General features: G+C 40.0%; 1 non-coding gene across 1 annotated transcript; it reads left to right on the top strand.

Moving 5' to 3' along the window:
• Nucleotides 1-1,795: 1,795 nt before the first annotated feature.
• LOC128294886 (small nucleolar RNA R71) lies at nucleotides 1,796-1,902 on the top strand. Its single transcript, XR_008285193.1, has one exon. It is a non-coding gene; the product is annotated as a small nucleolar RNA R71 (small nucleolar RNA).
• Nucleotides 1,903-21,485: the final 19,583 nt, after the last annotated feature.

The raw sequence follows: 21,485 nt of genomic DNA, 5'->3' as shown, positions 1-21,485 counted from the left end.
CGGCGCCTAGGGTTTCTGAAACCCTATGTCTCTCTGCTTTCTGTTTAACAAATTGGACCACTTGGGCCTCATTTATTTTTTGGGTCTGGGTGTAACGGGTATGGGCTATCAGGTTGTAATCGGGCATAGGGTTTAGGTATTTGGGCTACTGGGTTTTAATTTTTTTGGGTTTGAAAGTTATTTGGGCCTGTGTTTGGGCTCTTGTAAACTGGACTTTTAAAATAAATAACATTTATTTATTCATTTCATATTTCTGTTTTGGTTTTAAGGCCCGGTCAAACTTGGGCTACTACACTTATTATTTTCATATGAACTTACTAAGCGTACAGTTTACCCATCCTCTCCATTTCTTTAGTAGCGGCAGGTCGGCTTGGGGTTGGAGATCGTCTGAGGCAAAATCACACTATCAAACTATCACTTTCGGAGAATTAATTCAAATATTAGAAATATCAAGTTTGTGGCATGTATAGGAAGTTGGTTTGTGATATGTATTTTTATTATGATTTTGACCATACGTATCAGTCTGCATTGAGTTATTGTATATCATCATGAGATGTAGTCCTTATCCATTATGGTTTATAGGTTTAATTAATCGTGCCATGTACTATGTTTTGATGTGATGATATAGTTAGCTTTGTTTGTCATTCATGTATTCGAAAAGTTTTGAATTTTATGGCCCGGTTTTCGTCTATGTGTATTGTTAAGTCTGGTAATGCCTCGTACTCTATTCTAGCCTTGGATACGGGTAAGGGGTGTTACATCCAACTTCCGTTTATTTGCTAAAAGTTCATTTAAGAATTTGACTGCATTTGGCATCTGCGAAAGAGCTTCAATAAACGGTAAGTTAATCTGCAATTTCTTTAATAGTTTAAGGAATTTACCAAATTGTTCATCTGTGCGGTCTTTCCTTGTCGCATTGAGGTATGGTACACGTGGTTTATACTCTTTACTTACCTGTTTTTGGTCATTGTGGTCCACCTCACCTTTACTTTTACTTACCACAGTTTCTTGCCTCGGTTCTGGTTCAGGTGCAACTAACCCTTCCTCATCTTGAATGGTAACGCATTGAGCTACTCTCTTGGGTTAGATTCAGTGTTACTCAGTAGGCTACCTTGTGGTCATTCAGATATCAATTTAGCGAACTAGCCTATCTGAGTTTCGAGCACTTGGATCGATGCTTGTTGGTTCTTAAGTGTTGTCTCAGTATTTTAAAAACGAGTTTCTGAACCGAGATGAATTTTGTTAGCATCTCTTCAAGGTTCGACTTTTTCTCTTGTTGGTAAGGTGGTTGTTGGAAGCCTGGAGGTGATGGTGGTCTCTGATTCCCTTGGCCTCCCCATGAGAAATTTGGGTGGTTCCTCCATCCTGCATTGTAAGTGTTGCTATAGGGATTATTTTGAGGTTGAGGATTATTACCCATATAATTTAATTGCTCGTTTTCCATATTGTGGCCATAAGGTAGGTATTCTGAATTGTTCGTCCCTCCTCCACTTGCATTGCATTGCATTACTGGGTGAACTTGTGAAGAACCAAGAAAACCGTCAAATTTTCTATTAAAAAATTCTACCTGATTTGAGAGCATGTTGACTGAATCAACATTAAAAACGTCGACTGCTTTCGTTGGCTTTGTCCTCATGACTTGCCACTGATAATTATTCATGGCATCTCTTCTATAAATTCATAAGCATCCTCAGGTGTCTTATTATTGATATTCCTACCAACGGCTGCGTCAACCATCTGTCTAGTCGAAGGATTTAGCCCATTGTGAAAAGTTTGAACTTGTAGACAAAGGGGTAATCCATGGTGAGGGCACCTTCTCAATAGATCTTTGTATCTCTCCCATGCATTGTAGAGCGTTTCTAGTTCCATCTGCATAAAAGAAGAGATATCATTCCTTAATTTAGCCATTTTAGCCGGTGGGAAATATTTTAGTAAAAAATTTTCAGTTATTTGTTCCCAAGTAGTGATTGACCCTCGTGGTAACGAGTTCAACCACTGTTTAGCCTTATTCCTTAATGAAAAGGGAAATAAACGAAGGCGTATGTCATGCTCCGAAACGCCATTGATTTTAAATGTGTCGTAAAACTCCAAAAAATTCGCCAAGTGATTGTTTGGATCCTCATCCTGCAAACCATCAAACTGAACAAATTGTTGTATCACTTGAATTGTGTTAGGTTTCAGTTCAAAATTATTTGTAGTAATAGCAGGCCTAACTATACTTGACTCAGTTCCTGTTAAATTCGGTTTAGCATAATCATACATAGTGCGTAGAGCATGATTCTGATTTACTGGATCAGTAGCAATCACAGGAGGTAGTGGATTTTCCTGATTTTCAGCCATCTCCTCGGTTGTGGTTTGAATATCTTCCTCTTGCTCTCCATCTGTGTATCTTAAGCTTCGCCTTATTTCTCTTCGGTTTCTACGAGCTATACGATCAATCTCACTATCAAAAAGTAATGGTCCCGATGGGTTTCTTCTAGTCATACACTATAAAAAAACTGCCAGAAGTGAATAAAAGAGAAAATTAGAAATGAAAATAAAAATTTAAATTTCAAATAAAATAATGTGACTAAAGTAATAAAAATCGAGTGTTCCTAATATCTTAGTTCCCCGACAACGGCGCCAAAAACTTGATGCGTGATATTCACGACATGTTTTAAAAATTTATAATTAATCGTTCTTGAAACTAACTATTATCACGATGAAGGCAAGTGTACCTATCGAACAGTAGTATAGCTTTAGTAAGACCAAATTGTCGATTGCTTTCTTTTTATTATCTAGCCTAAAAATTAAGGGATTTGTTTATCTAAACTAATTAATTAAACTAAGGGTGCACAAAGAGAAAATTGAGGAAAAGCTTTTGGGAAAATTCGATTGATTAAGAAAATACCCAAGGAAAAATCCACCTAGACTTTACTTGTTATTTAACTCTGAATCAGACGATTTATTCATTTGACTTGATCTGTAGAAATCCCTAAGTTATATTATTATCTCTCTTGAGACTAATAACGTCTAACCCTAGGTTGATTAATTAAAATCTCTTTCTAATTAACACCCTAGTGTTGCATTAACTCGATCTATGGACTCCCTTATTAGGTTTCACCCTAATCCGGCAAAATCTTATCACCCTATCTCTAGACATGCAATCAACTCCACTTAAATATGACAAATTTACTCTTAGACAGGGACTTTTGCTCCTTTGAATACTTGAATCAATATCCTGGAATATTAAAACAAGAATTAAGAACACATAATTAAGAACAAGTCAAATATTTATCATACAATTCAGATAATAATAACAAGATCCGTCTTAGGTTTCATTCCCCTTAGGTATTTAAGGGGTTTAGTTCATAATTATGAAAGAAAACATCTTAAAAGAATAAAGATAACAAAAAATAAAGAAAACCCAAAACCCATGAAGGAAATTGAAGGGAGATTATAAGTCTTGATGATGAATCCGGCTTCTGAGATGGATCAATCAGCTTTCCTTCAGTAATTCCTTACCTCCTACTCCGTGTGTCCTTTCTAAGTGCCTCACCAGGTGTTTAAGTAGGCATTAGAATGCCTAAGAGCCCTCAAAAGTGGCCTTTTCTGAATAGGACTATACTTGGGCTCGACAGGGACACGCCCGTGTACGATTGCTTCAGACCGTGGTTAAGGCTGTTAAACAAGCACGGGCATGTGGTCTACCCACGTGAGTCGTGCTTCGATTTTGCCAAATGGACATGGCCGTGTGGCCTACCCGTGTTTGGAAGTCCAGGCCGTGTTGATTTCCCATGTTCACCTATTTCTCCTTTTTTGGCCCGTTTCTCGCTCTTTTTACTCTCCTATGCTCACCTAAGTATAAAACATGAAATTAAAGGATTAGGAGCATTGAATTCACCAAATCTAAGGAGAAATCATCCATAAATGTGCTAAGCATGGGATAAAAATATGTATAAATTACGATTTATCAACCATCCTGGAAGCTACTCGCCTTCACTGGTACGTGAGTTCTATGCCAATCTCTACGATCATGAGTTAGAGTATATTTTCGTTCTAGAAGGTTTAATACCATAAGACGCTGTACAACGCCAAGGTTGATGACAACGAACACTCTGAGTTCATGGATGACATCACAGATGAAAAACAAGACCTATTGTGAGAGACTTGTGTGTCGAGGAAGCAGTTTGGACGGGTTCCCATCAAAAGAACTATACGATGCACCGTCGATAAAATTTGGTTTCACTTTGTCAACTACAGACTAAAACCCTCCACTCACAGCACCACAGTCACCCTAGACAGAATGTGTCTGATACACTTTATCGTTAAGGGCCGAAAAAATGATGTGGGCACAATACTTCACCAAGAAATAACTGACTGCATAGCAAGGCAGACTAGGATCTTAGTTTTCCCATCACTGGTGATGTTATTGTGCCAGCAAAGAGGAATCGTGCCCCATGCTGGTGAGGAAATCTTGAAAAGTAAGGGCCCAATAAATGAAGCCTCTATAAAAAGAATGACTCGAGGTAAGGACACGCTGATACTGAAGGAGGCAGAGACCAGCAAGACAAGACAAGGTAAAGCTAAAGCCCACAGCAAAAGAACTAACTTGAAAGGAGAGACATCTTTATGGCGCAAACTGAAGGATGTCTGCAAAATGGTAAATTCCATCAACAACAGGCAGATCAAGCTTGTCGCTACAGTAAAAGATATGGAGATATCTCAGAATTTGTTTTATACTTATACTAGAGCTTGGAGCAATTCTATTGTAGCCACATTAGGCCAACTGAGCCCATTTCCACTACTGGAATTCCTTGTGTTTCCATCAATCATTCACAATTATGACCTCTCCTCCTCAGATGATGACTTAGAAGACAGAGATAGACCTGTGGCATCCCCACCCATTGTGTAGGTCTCTGATAATGAGAAAGAAGAGGAATCCGGGGACATCAGAGAATGCTTGCAAAAAATTAATAGCTTGTTTGAGGATGGTATTTTTGCTGATCAAGAAGATATTGTTGTTGAGAAGGAAGTTGATGCTGTAGAAGTAGAAGTTGTTGCAAAAGAGGAAATTGTTGCTGAAAAAGAGGAGGTTGCTAAAAATAAGAAAGAAAAAGAAGAAGAAAATTTTGTTGAGAAGGTTGTCACAACACCAGAGTCTGTGGGTGTAAATATTAATAATTTGGAGTGAACTGGAGCGAAACCAGCGAAGTTGCTAAGGTCACCAGTGATGAGCAAACCAATAAAATTGTAACACCCCAAACCCGAGACCATCGCCGGTGTCGGACCCGAGGGTTAACAAACCAAGTTCACATGTTTTTGCCCACCAATTTGACATTTCCAGTCAGGCTGGAAAACTGCGTCACTGTCGCCTTAAAAATCATATCTCGAGTTTCAAAACTCGGAAACTGGTTTTGTAAATTTTCCCTGAATTTAGACTCATATATCCATCCATGGATTTATTTCTAGGATTTTTGGTCGGGCCAATTGGTACAGTTTATTAGTTAAAGTTACCCTGTTACAGGGATCGACTGCTCTGACCTTCGCGCGGTATAACTTGAATATATCTCTGTACAGGGCTTTAATGCTGGTGTCGTTTGTTTCTAATGAAACTAGACTCAAAATGGAATCTGTACATATAAGGTATATCTCCTAATTCTTTTGGATAATTTATAGTGAATTTTAAAGTTGCGACAGGGAACCCAGAAACCATTCTGGCCCTGTCTCACAATAGCTTTAATATCTTTTAACCTGTAACTCCTATGACCGTTTCGTTTCTTCCATATGAAAATAGACTCATAAAGGTTCATTTACATAGCTTATTCACTATCTAATTCCATTCCTATGAATTTTGGTGATTTTTCACATTCATGCCACTGCAGCTGGCAGCATCTGTTTTAAGATAGGACTTACCTATTTGGTGGTCTCCATGATTCAACTAGCCTTACCATACATAGGTTCATATATGATCATTTTAACCATGCCAATGGCTGATCATATGACCAACATTCCCATTTCCAAGCCATAGCCACATCATGACACAAAATATATACATACAACCCACAATTAGTCTAAGTTCATGCTTCCCTTTTCGAGCCATTTTCGCACGGCCGTACATACTTACATTACAACATATTTAACAAACAAGGGGTAGTCCTATACATGCCATCTCAAGTTCAACCAAAAATTTATACCAAAATGGAGGCTTGATAGTGTGGATGACTTCGACTTCAACGATCCCAAATCCGATTGCCTCGAGCGAAATCTAGAAAACTAAGAGCCAAAGCAACGGGTAAGCATTTTATGCTTAGTAAGTCTCAAGGAATATAATGAACTATAATTTACAGCAATACATTCACATAGCCAAATGCATCATTTCATTAATACACATTCTTACTTCATACTTCATCATTATATAAGTTCGCAAAGCATCAATCAATTCAATAACTGAAATTCATTAGTCGGTTGAGCGAATGTTGCTCAAACACGTCGACTTTCAATGCACATATAACGTACCTTATCCTTTGGGCTTTCCGAGTGTACTAATTAAATTCATTTCGCAACCAACACTCACCTCCAGCCCAAGATTCTTGAATATAACCGGATTTAATCACGTGCATAAATGCCTTGGTCTTAGCCGGATAGAATAACTTCATACGAATGCCTTGGGCCTTAGCCGGATATAGCCACTAGCATAACCGCCTTGGTCTTAACCGGATATAATTTCAAGCATAGTTGTCTTGGGCTTAGCCGGATATCATTCAATTTCTCATGCACACATACATCAATAATCATTGGACATACATATTTCATTTTCGTTACTAAGGCTCAAACACAATTATAATCATTAGCATATTCGCCGGGACTTAGCCGGGTGGAATTCAAATACTCATACACACATAATCAATAATCATACACATCCATATTTCATCTCACATAATTCAAGTAAGGTCACTTCTTGAGGACTTACCTCGGATGTTGTCGAGCGGCTTTTTCGGCTATTCGATCACCTTTTCCTTCCCTTGTCCAATTGTGGCCCTCTTAGCTCTTGAGCTAATTCAAACAAATTCAATTTATTAAAACCTCATTGTGCTTGCTTATGGCGAATATGACAAGGATTTTAAATGGTCATATGGCCACTCTTTAGCTTGAATACACAATGGTCATGCACATTTTATACTACATCAAGCAATTCAATACAATTTATTTGAGCATCAAGGAAATGCTAAGGCCTTCAATAGGCTACCCAAGGCCGAATATTCATGTACATGTTGAGGTCAATTTTGCACTTAATACCTCACAAAAACAGCATGCAATCTACTAATTAATTCTTTGCACATTGTGGCCCAAAACTTATAATATAGCATCAAGCACTTATATGTGTGCTAGGCGAATTGTGCTTGCAATTTCACAAGCATTCTTCCACATTTTCTTCTTTAAATCAATACATTCATCACTTAGTTCATAACCAAACATAATGTGCAATCATATATATGCATATATGAGCATGGCGAATTTTCAAGGTGTCCATAGCCATCCAAAACACAAATTTTAACTAACATGCAAGAAGCATGAATCATGCTCAAGAATGCATCATGGCGAATATGACAATCATGCTCCTTTTCAACTTTAATCATGATAAAACAAAGAGAAAACTCAAAATCTTACTCATGAATAGAAAATCCATCATTGCATGCATCATCATCAAGCTTCACACTTAGCATGCAATGGCTTTATCACCATAACAACTTTGCCCAAATACCATTTCCATGGCATAACAAAGATTTGAGCCATGGCTAACATGCACATCAAGTTAGTAACCAAGTCATGCATGAAACTCCAAACACAACCTCATACATACCTTAATCTTGGTACAAGTATGGCCAAATCTCCTTCTAGTTCTCTTCTAAACCAAAAATGGAGCAAAATCCCTTTCTTCCCGCTTATGATTTTCGCCAAAAGATGAGAAAGGATGAACAAATTTTTTGTTTTCTCTTCTTGGTTGCATGGCAATGGGGGGATGCTACTCTCACACACATTTTTTTTCATTCTTTTCTTACCCATGCTTATTTGTTTATGATTTCTCCCTAATGCCCAACAAAACATGTTTCATGACATGTTTAGCCCATATCACTTTGTCATGGCCGGCCATCACTTGTAAAAAAGGGAAAATTTGACATGCAAGTCCATTATTTTGCATGCATGCTTTAATTAGTCATCACATATTTCCCTATCGTACTTTCAAAGTTCACTACTAAGTCCTTTCTTATAAATTAGCACCTAATTAATAAAAATCGAGACACGAAATATTTACGCATACCAATTCCACATACAATAAGCACGGAATATAACACTTAATTATTCTTGTGACTCGGTTTCGTGGTCCCGAAACCACTCTCCGACTAGGGTCACATTCGGGGTGTCACAACTCTCCCCCACTCAAGAGATTTTCGTCCCCGAAAAGCTTACTGGTAAATAGGTTCGGATATCGCTCTCTCATAGAGTTCTCGGTCTCCCAAGTAGCTTCTTCTATCCCGTGCTTGAGCCATAACACTTTCACTAGCGGAACCCGCTTGTTTCGCAACTCTTTCACTTCTCGTGATAGGATACGAATTGGTTCTTCCTCATAACTCATATTAGCTTGAATTTCAATTTCGATGGATTAATCACGTGCGTTGGATCGGATCTATAACGTCAAGCATCGACACGTGGAAGACATCGTGAACCTTTTGAGTTCGGGGCAAAATCAAACGATATGCCATCGGACCGACTCGCTCGATATCTCATATGGCCCAATGAACCTCGGGCTCAACTTGCCCTTACTACCGAACACGAGTATCTTTTTCCAAGGCGATACCTTGAGAAACACTTTATCACCCACGATACTCGATATCCTTACGCTTCATATCCGCGTATGACTTCGACGATCGAAGGCTATCTTCAAACTTTCACGGATTACTTTCACTTCTCATTCAGCATCCCTAATCAAATCCACCGAAAATCTTGCTTTCACCAAGCTCGGTCAAAACAATGGTGTACGGCATTTACGCCCGTACAAAGCCTCGTAAGGTGCCATCTTAATGCTCGATTGAAAGCTGTTGTTGTAAGCGAATTCAATCAACGGCAAATACCGTTCCCATGAACCACTAAACTCGAGGACGCAACATCTTAACATATCCTCAAGTATCTCGAATTACCCGCCGGATTGACCATCGGTTTGGGGGTGAAAGGCGGTCTTGAAATGCAACTTGGTACCCAAAGCTTCTTGCAACTTTTTCCAAAACCGCGAGGTAAATCTCGAATCTCTATCCGACACGATAGAAATAGGCACCCGTGTAATTTCACAATCGAGAAGCGTACAATTCCGCTAATTTGTCCATTGAAAATCCGTGCGTCAGGGGACAAAGTGGGCCGACTTAGTCAATCGATCTACCACGACCCAAACCGCATCCTTCTTACTTGCGACAATGGCGGTCCGGATACAAAGTCCATTGTGACTCGATCCCATTTCCACTCGGGTATCGTGATTGGCTGAAGTAATCCTGAAGGCACCTGATGTTCCGCTTTCACTTGTTGACATATTAAACATCTTGAAACAAAGTCGGAGATGTCTCGCTTCATACCATGCCACCAAAATCGACGTTTCAAATCATTGTACATCTTCGTACTCCCCGGGTGGATTGCCATTTGGCTACAATGGGCTTCATTCAGAATTATCGAAATGAGTTCCGAATTCCTTGGGACACACAGATGACTTTTGAACCTCAAACAATCGTCATCGTCGATTTGAAACTCCGAGTCCTTGTTCGGAACACACGCAACCCGTTTTGCAACCAACTCGTCGTCGACTTTCTGAGCTTCTCGAATTTGGTGTGTCAATAGTGGTTTGGCTTTCAATTCACCACTAACACACCGTCGGATCGGACGGACAAGTGCACATTCATCGTCGTAAAGTGAATAACGATTTACGACTCAAGGCATCCGCAACCACATTCGCCTTTCGGGTGATAATCAATGATCGTTCATAATCCTTTAATGACTCAAGCCAACGTCTTTGTCGCAGATTTAAGTCTCTTTGGGTCATCAAATATTTGAGACTTTTGTGATCCGAGTATACATGGCACCTTTCACCAAATAAGTAATGTCGCCAAATCTTTAAGGCGAATACGATGGCGCCAATTCGAGATCATGAGTCGGATAATTTTTCTCATGTGGCTTTAATTGCCTCGACGATAGGCCACAACTCGACCTTCTTGCATTAATACGCAACCTAACCCAAGTAGAGAGGCGTCGCTATAGATAACAAACTCCTTGCGGACTCGGGTTGCACTAGAATTGGGGCTTCATCAAATAAGTTTTCAGTTGATCGAAGCTTTTTGGCATTTCTCGTCCATTCGAACTTAACATCCTTTTGGAGTAACCGTCATCGGCGTGGCTATCGTTGAGAACCCTTTACAAAACGTCGGTAATAACCTAAGCAAGCCCCAAAAGCTTGAACCTCAAGTAATATTTCTGAGGCTTCCAATTTAGTATGGCTGAAATTTTATTCGAATTCGACTCGAATACCCGATCTGAGATACCACATGACCCAAGAAGCTAACCTCTCTTAACCGAACTCACACTTGCTTTGAACTTAGCATATAATTGCTTGTCCCGTAAAATTTGCAGCACTAACGCGGTGTTCAGCATGTTCGGTCTCATTTCTTGAATAGACCAAGATGTCATCAATGAACACGACTACGAATCGATCCAAATATGGTCTAAAGATTCGATTCATTAAATCCATAAATACCGTAGGGCATTAGTGAGCCCAAGCGGCATCACCAGAACTCATAGTGACCATATCTCGCTCGAAGGCGTCTTGGGCACGTCTGAATCTCGGATTCGCAATTGATAGTAGCCCGATCTCAAATCTATTTTCGAGAACACCGAGGCTCCTTCAGTTGATCGAACAAGTCATCAATACGTGGCAACAGATATTTGTTCTTTATCGTCGCTTTGTTAAGTCGACGATAGTCGATGCACGATCGCATGGTTCCATCCTTCTTCTTCACGAACAAAGACCGGCGCACCCAAGGCGAAAAACTTCATGAGCGAAACCTCTATCCACCAATTCTTGCAACTGAACTTTCAACTCCTTTAATTCGTTGGTGCCATACGATACGGAGCTATCGAAATTGGAGTGGTACGGTACCAATTCGATGCCAAATTCTATTTCCGAAGGTGGTAAACCCGCAATTCTTGGGAAAACATCCGGTATTCACAAACCACGGGCGCAGATTCGGGTTTCTTCTCGATTCCTTGTCATCGAGTACGACGCAAGGTACGCCGCACCCTTTTCTTACATATTTACGGGCCAACATCGGCGATATTACGGTGGCAACCCTTTAAGTCCGTGGACTCAACCCGAATTATTTCATTATTCGCGCACTTCAAATCGATAGTCTTGCTCTTGCAATTTACAACCGCATCGTGCATGGTCAACCAATCCAAACCAAGAATAACATCGAACTCATCGAATGGCAAAAGCATTAAGTCCACGGAAAACAAGAACCTCGGAACACTAGGGACTTTTCTTGCACACTTTGTTAACAAGCACGTAATGACCCAAGGGTTTGACACCGAATTACAAACTCGATGAGACTCAATGGGCAAAGTCTTCTTGGATGCTAAGGTTTCACATATATATGAATGAGTAGAACCGGGGTCAATCAAAGCAATTACATTTGTATTGAAAAGAGTGAAAGTACCTGGTAATAACACCGGAGAGGCGGCATCCTCGCGTGCGCGTATGGCATAAGTCCTAGCAGAGCACGAGCCTCAGATCGATGGTAGCATCTCTAGATCCTCTCGACCGCCAATGACATTGCCCATATTTCTAGGTGGTCTACCTCGGCGATGGTAGCACCGGGTTTGCACTCGACTTGCATTCTGTTCATGCATCCTCGGGCAATCCTTCATAAAGTGGTCACCGATCCACACTTATAGCGAGAGCGATCAAGAAACCAACAGCTCCCGAATGCCATTTGCCACAATGTGGACACTCGCCCTCTCTCGGCGATCATTTCCGCCACCGGCGATCGAGGTGACTCGTGTGGTCACAGGGGTCGATCGCGTCCTCGTCTAGAAAAGCCCAAACGCCTCTAGACCGGCTCGCATCATCTCGAAATCTCTTCGATGCTTGTTGAAGAGACTTTCCGAGGACCTCTTCGAATTCTCCAATCCCCACATCAGCTTTTTGTTTCTCCTTTCTAAGCTCTTGACTTTACAAGCTCGCTCAACAAGTACTACGAACTCTCGATCTCGAGAATGCCAACAAACATCCTTATATCATCATTCAGCCCATCCTCGAAGCGTTTACATAATAGCTTCGGACGAAATGCATTCTCGCAGCGTCGGCTAAGCCTCACAAACTTTCGTTCAGTAGTCGATAGCGGACATAGAACCTTGCTTAAGATTAAGGAATTCCCTCCGCTTTTGGTCGATGAATCTCGACTAATATACTTTTTGAACTCGGTTAGAAAGAATTCCCAAGTCACTTGTTCTCTAGGCACCACGAAGTCGAGTACTCCACCAATAGTAGACGGACTCGCGTAGCAAGGAGATGGTACACTTTAAGCACTCATCGGTGTACAGGATAGCTCATCAAGCACCGGATAGTGTTATCTAACCATAATTCAGCTCGCTTCGGCATCATCATCATCCGTAGCCTTAAATTCGGTGGCCCCATATTTTGAATCCTATCGATCGGGGCTTACGACCTTATTTGGTCGCCACGGAGGTATTGTAGGTCTTGAGGTTGCATTCGTCGGGAATGGAGGTGGTGCAACAGCCGTGTTGGTTCGAATGTATTGATTAAACCATTCGTTCATCACACTATAAAAGGCTTGCCTAGCCTCGTCATTAGGATTATGGCCATAGGTTGAGAGTCCGCCAACCTTTGTCCCCTTGCGCGGAGCAGCGCCACACTCTCCACATCATCACTATCGCTTCGGTTGGGATCGGGATCCATTGCTATAAACAAACATGAAGTCAAATTGTCGAATTCATCACACTATCGATTCATCATTTAATGGCATGTATAGCTAGACCCCAAACACATCACGGTAGTCCTAGAATCGACTAAACCGTGGCTCGATACCAATAAAATTGTAACACCCCAAACTCGAGACCATCGCCGGTGTCGGACCGAGGGTTAACAAACCAAGTTCACATGTTTTTGCCCACCAATTTGACATTTCCAGTCAGGCTGGAAAACTGCGTCACTGTCGCCTTAAAATCATATCTCGAGTTTCAAAACTCGGAAACTGGTTTCGTAAATTTTCCTGAATTTAGACTCATATATCCATCCATGGATTTATTTCTAGGATTTTGGTCGGGCCAATTGGTACAGTTTATTAGTTAAAGTTACCCCTGTTACAGGGATCGACTGCTCTGACCTTCGCGCGGTATAACTTGAATATATCTCTGTACAGGGCTTTAATGCTGGTGTCGTTTGTTTCTAATGAAACTAGACTCAAAATGGAATCTGTACATATAAGGTATATCTCCTAATTCTTTTGGATAATTTATAGTGAATTTTAAAGTTACGACAGGGAACCCAGAAACCATTCTGGCCCTGTCTCACAATAGCTTTAATATCTCTTAACCTGTAACTCCTATGACCGTTTCGTTTCTTCCATATGAAAATAGACTCATAAAGGTTCATTTACATAGCTTATTCACTATCTAATTACATTCCTATGAATTTTGGTGATTTTTCACATTCATGCCACTGCAGCTGGCAGCATCTGTTTTAAGATAGGACTTACCTATTTGGTGGTCTCCATGATTCAACTAGCCTTACCATACATAGGTTCATATATGATCATTTTAACCATGCCAATGGCTGATCATATGACCAACATTCCCATTTCAAGCCATAGCCACATCATGACACAAAATATATACATACAACCCACAATTAGTCTAAGTTCATGCTTCCTTTTGAGCCATTTTCGCATGCTACCGTACATACTTACATTACAACATATTTAACAAACAAGGGTAGTCCTATTCATGCCATCTCAAGTTCAACCAAAATTTATACCAAAATGGAGGCTTGATAGTGTGGATGACTTGACTTCAACGATCCCAAATCCGATTGCCTCGGCGAAATCTAGAAAACTAAGAGCCAAAGCAACGGGGTAAGCATTTTTATGCTTAGTAAGTCTCAAGGAATATAATGAACTATAATTTACAGCAATACATTCACATAGCCAAATGCATCATTTCATTAATACACATTCTTACTTCATACTTCATCATTATATAAGTTCGCAAAGCATCAATCAATTCAATAACTGAAATTCATTAGTCGGTTGAGCGAATGTTGCTCAAACACGTCGACTTTCAATGCACATATAACGTACCTTATCCTTTGGGCTTTCCGAGTGTACTAATTAAATTCATTTCGCAACCAACACTCACCTCCAGCCCAAGATTCTTGAATATAACGGATTTAATCACGTGCATAAATGCCTTGGTCTTAGCAGGATAGAATAACTTCATACGAATGCCTTGAGCCTTAGCCGGATATAGCCACTAGCTTAAGCGCCTTGGTCTTAACCGGATATAATTTCAACATAGTTGTCTTGGGCTTAGCCGGATATCATTCAATTTCTCATGCACACATACATCAATAATCATTGGACATACATATTTCATTTTCGTTACTAAGGCTCAAACACAATTATAATCATTAGCATATTCGCCTTGGGACTTAGCCCGGGTGGAATTCAAATACTCATACACACATAATCAATAATCATACACATCCATATTTCATCTCACATAATTCAAGTAAGGTCACTTCTTGAGGACTTACCTCGGATGTTGTCGAGCGGCTTTTTCGGCTATTCGATCACCTTTTCCTTCCCTTGTCCAATTGTGGCCCTCTTAGCTCTTGAGCTAATTCAAACAAATTCAATTTATTAAAACCTCATTGTGCTTGCTTATGGCGAATATGACAAGGATTTTAAATGGTCATATGGCCACTCTTTAGCTTGAATACACAATGGTCATGCACATTTTATACTACATCAAGCAATTCAATACAATTTATTTGAGCATCAAGGAAATGCTAAGGCCTTCAATAGGCTACCCAAGGCGAATATTCATGTACATGTTGAGGTCAATTTTGCATAATACCTCACAAAACAGCATGCAATCTACTAATTAATGCTTTGCACATTGTGGCCCAAAACTTATAATATAGCATCAAGCACTTATATGTGTGCTAGGCGAATTGTGCTTGCAATTTCACAAGCATTCTTCCACATTTTCTTCTTTAAATCAATACATTCATCACTTAGTTCATAACCAAACATAATGTGCAATCATATATATGCATATATGAGCATGGCGAATTTTCAAGGTGTCCATAGCCATCAAAACACAAATTTTTAACTAACATGCAAGAAGCATGAATCATGCTCAAGAATGCATCATGGCGAATATGACAATCATGCTCCTTTTCAACTTTAATCATGATAAAACAAAGAGAAAACTCAAAATCTTACTCATGAATAGAAAATCCATCATTGCATGCATCATCATCAAGCTTCACACTTAGCATGCAATGGCTTTATCACCATAACAACTTTGCCCAAATACCATTTCCATGGCATAACAAAGATTTGAGCCATGGCTAACATGCACATCAAGTTAGTAACCAAGTCATGCATGAAACTCCAAACACAACCTCATACATACCTTAATCTTGGTACAAGTATGGCCAAATCTCCTTCTAGTTCTCTTCTAAACCAAAAATGGAGCAAAATCCTTTCTTCCTCCTTATGATTTTCGGCCAAAAGATGAGAAAGGATGAACAAATTTTTTGTTTTCTCTTCTTGGTTGCACGGCAATGGGGGATGCTACTCTCTCACACATTTTTTTTTTCATTCTTTTCTTACCCATGCTTATTTGTTTATGATTTCTCCCTAATGCCCAACAAAACATGTTTCATGACATGTTTAGCCCATATCACTTTGTCATGGCGGCCATCACTTGTAAAAAGGAAAATTTGACATGCAAGTCCATTATTTTGCATGCATGCTTTAATTAGTCATCACATATTTCCCTATCGTACTTTCAAAGTTCACTACTAAGTCCTTTCTTATAAATTAGCACCTAATTAATAAAAATCGAGACACGAAATATTTACGCATACCAATTCCACATACAATAAGCACGGAATATAACACTTAATTATTCTTGTGACTCGGTTTCGTGGTCCCGAAACCACTCTCCGACTAGGGTCACATTCAGGGTGTCACATCATGGGCAATAATGGTCTACACTAGACCACTCCAAGTGGCCTCTCCTACACAAACAATAGCCGATGACGCCAGGGCTAAGCTAGGAATCAAGGAGCAATCCAACAATCATGCAAAGCCCAAAGAAAAGAAAAGGAAGCACTCCAAGGATAAAAAAATGAAAGAAGGAGGATAAAAAACATCATGCAGCCACATCAACACTATGGATAACTGAGTTAGTTTATTTTAAGCTATAGTTATAGTATTCATGCATTGATGTAGCTATAGGTTTTATTTTGATAAGTATACATTGTCATTGCATTTTTATTGTCATTACATTTTCACATTAGTGCACTAGGGACAATGCAAACTTTAAGTTTGGATGAATGCACATGGGGATTGAAAATTCACCCACATTTCAAAATTTTTGTTTCCAGAAATGAAGCATGCAAGGTTTAATTATAATTAACAAAAATTGTTCAAAATTTTTGTTACATTCGATGCTTAATTCTTGAATCATGTAAATTATCAATAAATGAGTTCGATAAATTTGACAGAAGATTGTAGCTTCAATTCTTTGATAAATGGATTAGGTTGCAGTAGTAATGGATGACTGCTATCATTCTTTAAATCATGAATGAATCTGCTTTGGATTGCCCAAAATCCCCAAATCTCAAAAACCCCTATTAAAATTATTGTTGTGTGTTATGACGTGAAAGTATGGCTGAATTAGTGGTAGTGTGCTCTGGGAGTGTCTGGGAAGTTATGGGTTCAAGCCTTGGCTTCCACAAAAATTTTGCTTTTTAAGGTTAAATATGGTTATATGAAAAACTTGTTAAAAATCTGATAGAATGGGCCTATTGGTCTAGTGGATAGTGGCGTGTAGAGTGTGTAAGAGGTCTGAGGTTCGAATCCCTGCTTGTGCATATGGAGATTATTTTTACTAATAGTCGTGGGAGGAGGTTATGTTTGACCGAAACTTTGCTTAGTTGAGTAGAGTTTGAACTTGTTAGTTGAGGGGATAATGGGTGAGTGATTTGAGGAGGATTATGTGGGATTCGAAGGGGAAGAGTTGTAGCCGAATAGGGAGTTTGGAAAGGGAATTCGGCCTTGAGGTTGGGAGCTTCTCTCACTTTTTATTTTTGGGTTTTGACAATTTCTAGTTCTTTCACCCTTGTTTTTGAAGCCGTGTATCCCTTTGTTTTTGTTTCAAGTACCTTTCGATTTTAGTTTGGTTCGATTCAACACTTCTCTCTTGCCCTTTAGTCTACTGATTTCTTGCCTTCACTCATTTCCTTAATTGGTATTCTTTTCTTTGGCTAAATATCACTTGTCCTTTCTCTCACAAACCTTTTTCGATTTTTAGTCCTGCTTGTGGATCTATTCATTCCTTCTTCTCCCTTGCTTTCAACTGACTCCTTCTTGATCGATTCCTCCTCTCCCTCTCTCAAATCTTTTGTTCTTCTTGCTTTGGCCAAATCTGTTAAGGCCTAAGCATATTCTTTTCTTCCCTAACCAATTCTTGCTGTGTAACACCCCAAACCCAGCCTAGAAGTTTGGCTCAATATGGCGTGTCACATTGAAGTGTTTTTCGAAAACCATGTTTCCATCAAAAACCCTTCTTAATAATTAAAAACTTATACCCTTTTTAAACCTTGTTAGAAAACCTCAGCTGAATGACATTCTTATCAACTTTGTAAAAATCTTGATAGTTACGGAAACTTAATTTAAAAACAATTGCGGATACGTGATGTTTTGAACAACAGTAGTTGCTTTGGAAAAACGTGTTCTAATACTAGCAATTATAAGAACAATAAATAAAATTCCAAATTTGAAATCCAGAAAATTACAACGACTTTACTACAACCCATATAAAAACATTTAAAAGTAATAATCAAAGCGTAACATAAGCGATGTGTGTGGCTTCCTCCGAGCCTCATGACTCCGATCCGTCTAAGGCTGGAAATTACCTGAAAGGTTAATAAACGGGGTGAGTTTACGAAAACTCAGTATGTAACATAACCCAACCATAGCCCAAAACAGATCAAACCTCAGAGTCAGACTTATCTACGCCTTGGCCCAGTACAGAAATCAGAATGAAACCCATAGGCCGATAGCAGATACAGAACAAACATATCATGAATGCAAAAATCCCAACCCATAGCCATCCATAACACCCCCGTACCAGCCTTACACCATGTGGGGAGACTACTCGACCCACCCAACCGCTACACACCACAAAAATTGCAGCGAGGCGCGGATATTGTGACGAAGTCATCGATCTGAATATTGTGGCTAGGCCACGAGCAGATAAATATATGTGGCGAAGCCACCGGATGCATGAGGTCGCGGATATTGTGACAAAGTCACGAGCAGATATATGTGGCGAGGCCACAGAGTTACGGCGAGGTGCGCGAGCGCTTCCTCCATCAATATAAACCCATGTCGCATACAGCGAAATAATATGTCATGGAATACATTATCGTAAAGCAGAACATCGTGCTTTTAGAAAAAAATAACCCTAGAGGTAAAATCGTAATTTTGCATGCATAAGGGTATTTCAGTAATTATTACCTATTGCTAAGGTTTCATGCTCATTCTAATGTTTACCAAGTAATCAGAAGTACTTACCTTGTCTTTTTACCAAAGTGGGCCCATTGGCCCGTTTTCGGCCCATTAAGCCCAAAAATACCGTTGTGCACGAAAATGCACACTCTGCACTCTAATCATCCAAATGCACCATATTCATTAACAACTGTCTCACGAGTACTCGCACGCTCACGAGTTCACAAAATACCAACATTTCGGTATTTCGACTTTTACTGATTCAGTCTAAGGGAGGGTGTCGTTTACACACCTGGTTGATGACGATTGATGACGATATCTCCCACGCGATAATCCTACAATGGATCACTAATACATTAGACTTACGAATTAACGATAACTAACATAAATCCACGTCAACTAACCCAATCATCACACAATTTAGTCATTTACGCACGAGGGGAAAAATGGTAATTTTACCCCATGAGGGTATCTCGGTAATTCTACCCTACAGGGGTATTTTGGTATTTCTACCCTACAAAGGTATTTCGGTAATTCTATCCTACAGGGGTATTTTAGTACTTCTACCCTACAGGGGTATTTCGATATTTCTACCCTACAAGGGTATTTCGATATTTCTACCCTACAAGGGTATTTCGGTAATTCTACCCTACAGGGGTATTTCAGTAATTCTACCCTACAGGGCTATTTTGGTATTTCTACCCTACAAGGGTATTTCGGTATTTCTACCCTACAAGGGTATTTTGGTAATTCTACCCTACAGGGGTATTTCAGTAATTTACCCTACAGGGGTATTTTGGTATTTCTACCCTACAAGGGTATTTTGGTAATTCTACCCTACAAGGGTATTTCGATAATTTCACAAATCTGGGGTATTTTGGTAATTTTACAAACCAAAGGTATTTTGGTAATTTTACAAACCAGGAGTATTTTGGTAATTTTACAAACCAAGGGTATTTTGGTAATTTTACAAACCAGGGGTATTTTAGTAATTTGGTAAACTAAAGTATTCTAAACAGGGATAACAATGCGAATAGGCCTAAAGCCCATTCCCGGCCCAAATGGGCCCACACGCTCATGTGGCCCTTTTAGCCCAAATCTAGCCACAGATATGAGATTCACCTAGCCTAGTCCAATATTTACTACACAATCAAACAACTTATCCAATTGGGCCCGTAGGCACATTGGGCCCACATGGCCCCTTTCGGCCCATCGCGGCTCGAAGTAGCCATCCAACAGCTAGAGTAGTGAGATACACACCTGATAGGAGACTGGAGTTAATCCGCGCTTCGAGCACTCTTAGCCGATGCCCAACCCAAACGAGCACGTCACAAAGCGAAAGGGATCAGCCAAGAAGGGTATGCCTACTCTTCTCATGGTTCTCTCTATTTAAAGCCAGCTTCGCATCCACTCTTATGTTAGCTTCCCGATGTGGGATCCCTCCATAACCAGAGTTTAAATGCTCTTACTGTCCCGACATAGCAAAATAAATGCTCTTTCATTGCCATGAGTTTCGAACCCTGGACCAACTCTATGACACCATCTTCCTGCCTCTTATGTGGCGCTCCTTTGCCGTTAGACCACAAGGCTTTTTGTGGCACAATTTCCCCAACAATATTCTTAAGGCCTACCTACTACACCCAGTGTTTGATTCACCTTAAACCAAAATTTTTGCTAGAGTCCAGATTTGAACCCAGGACTTCTCCAACACTTCTCAGCACACTTAACCACTAAAACAAGCCTTCATTAACGAAATTTACACGCACAAAAAAATATTATAAGCTGCCTTCAACCGCTCCCATGCTCAAGGCCCAAAACTTCTAGGCCCAAATTCAGGGTGTTACATGCTGAGGTTATACCGAAATCCCACTGGGTTCTTGGTAAGTGTTGTTTTTACGATTGGTTTCCTCTAGCCGAATCTTATTTTTCTTTCCTCTCAAAGGCTCAGCTTCTGTATCTCTTAGGCCAAATGATTGTTCTTTTCTTTTTTTCTACCTGGGGGAAGGTTCGTCTAACACCTCTTTTCGTTCATTTGTTGCTAGGGGCTCATTTTCTTTAATCAAGGAGTTAGGTCGATTGCCCTACCTCTGCAAGGGATCCTTTCACTTGTGGTAAGTGCTTTAAGTTTTAGATATAGTTATGATGGTTTATTGATTCTTATAAGTTGGTTAACTATTTCGAGTGAAGGTTAAAGCATCAGGAAGTAAACGTTGGTTTTGGAATAAAAGGGGTTTTGCAATTGTTCGATTGGTAAGTAGCGATAAATCGGTTAAAGTATTTTCAATATTATGGTTTTGGATTAACCATGATTATGGATTGATGGTGGGGTTGTTGTTAATCATAGGTGCTTTGATCTTGGAAGCGTCTCGGCTACAATCTCATAACAGGCGTGTGTAACACTACCATTAGATGTGAAATGGCAAAAGCTGAAAAGCGAAAAAGTGGGCTGTCGACACCACATGGGCGTGTAGCCGCCCGTGTGGCAAGCCTTGTAACAAAACATGGATGTTTGATTGAGGAGATCATATTGGGCCATTTTGGGCCGAACTGGGCCTGTAGGCCCAATGGGCCCGTAGGCCCCACACGAGAAAATTGCACCAAAGTGTGGTAATTATTGGGCCAGGCTGTGTAAACCACACGGCT

This window comes from Gossypium arboreum, chromosome 6, assembly GCF_025698485.1.
Source record: "Gossypium arboreum isolate Shixiya-1 chromosome 6, ASM2569848v2, whole genome shotgun sequence".
In the NCBI taxonomy this organism is placed as follows: domain Eukaryota; kingdom Viridiplantae; phylum Streptophyta; class Magnoliopsida; order Malvales; family Malvaceae; genus Gossypium; species Gossypium arboreum.
The sequence above is the reverse complement of the archived record's forward strand: the minus strand, read 5'-3'. Positions and strand labels throughout refer to the sequence as shown.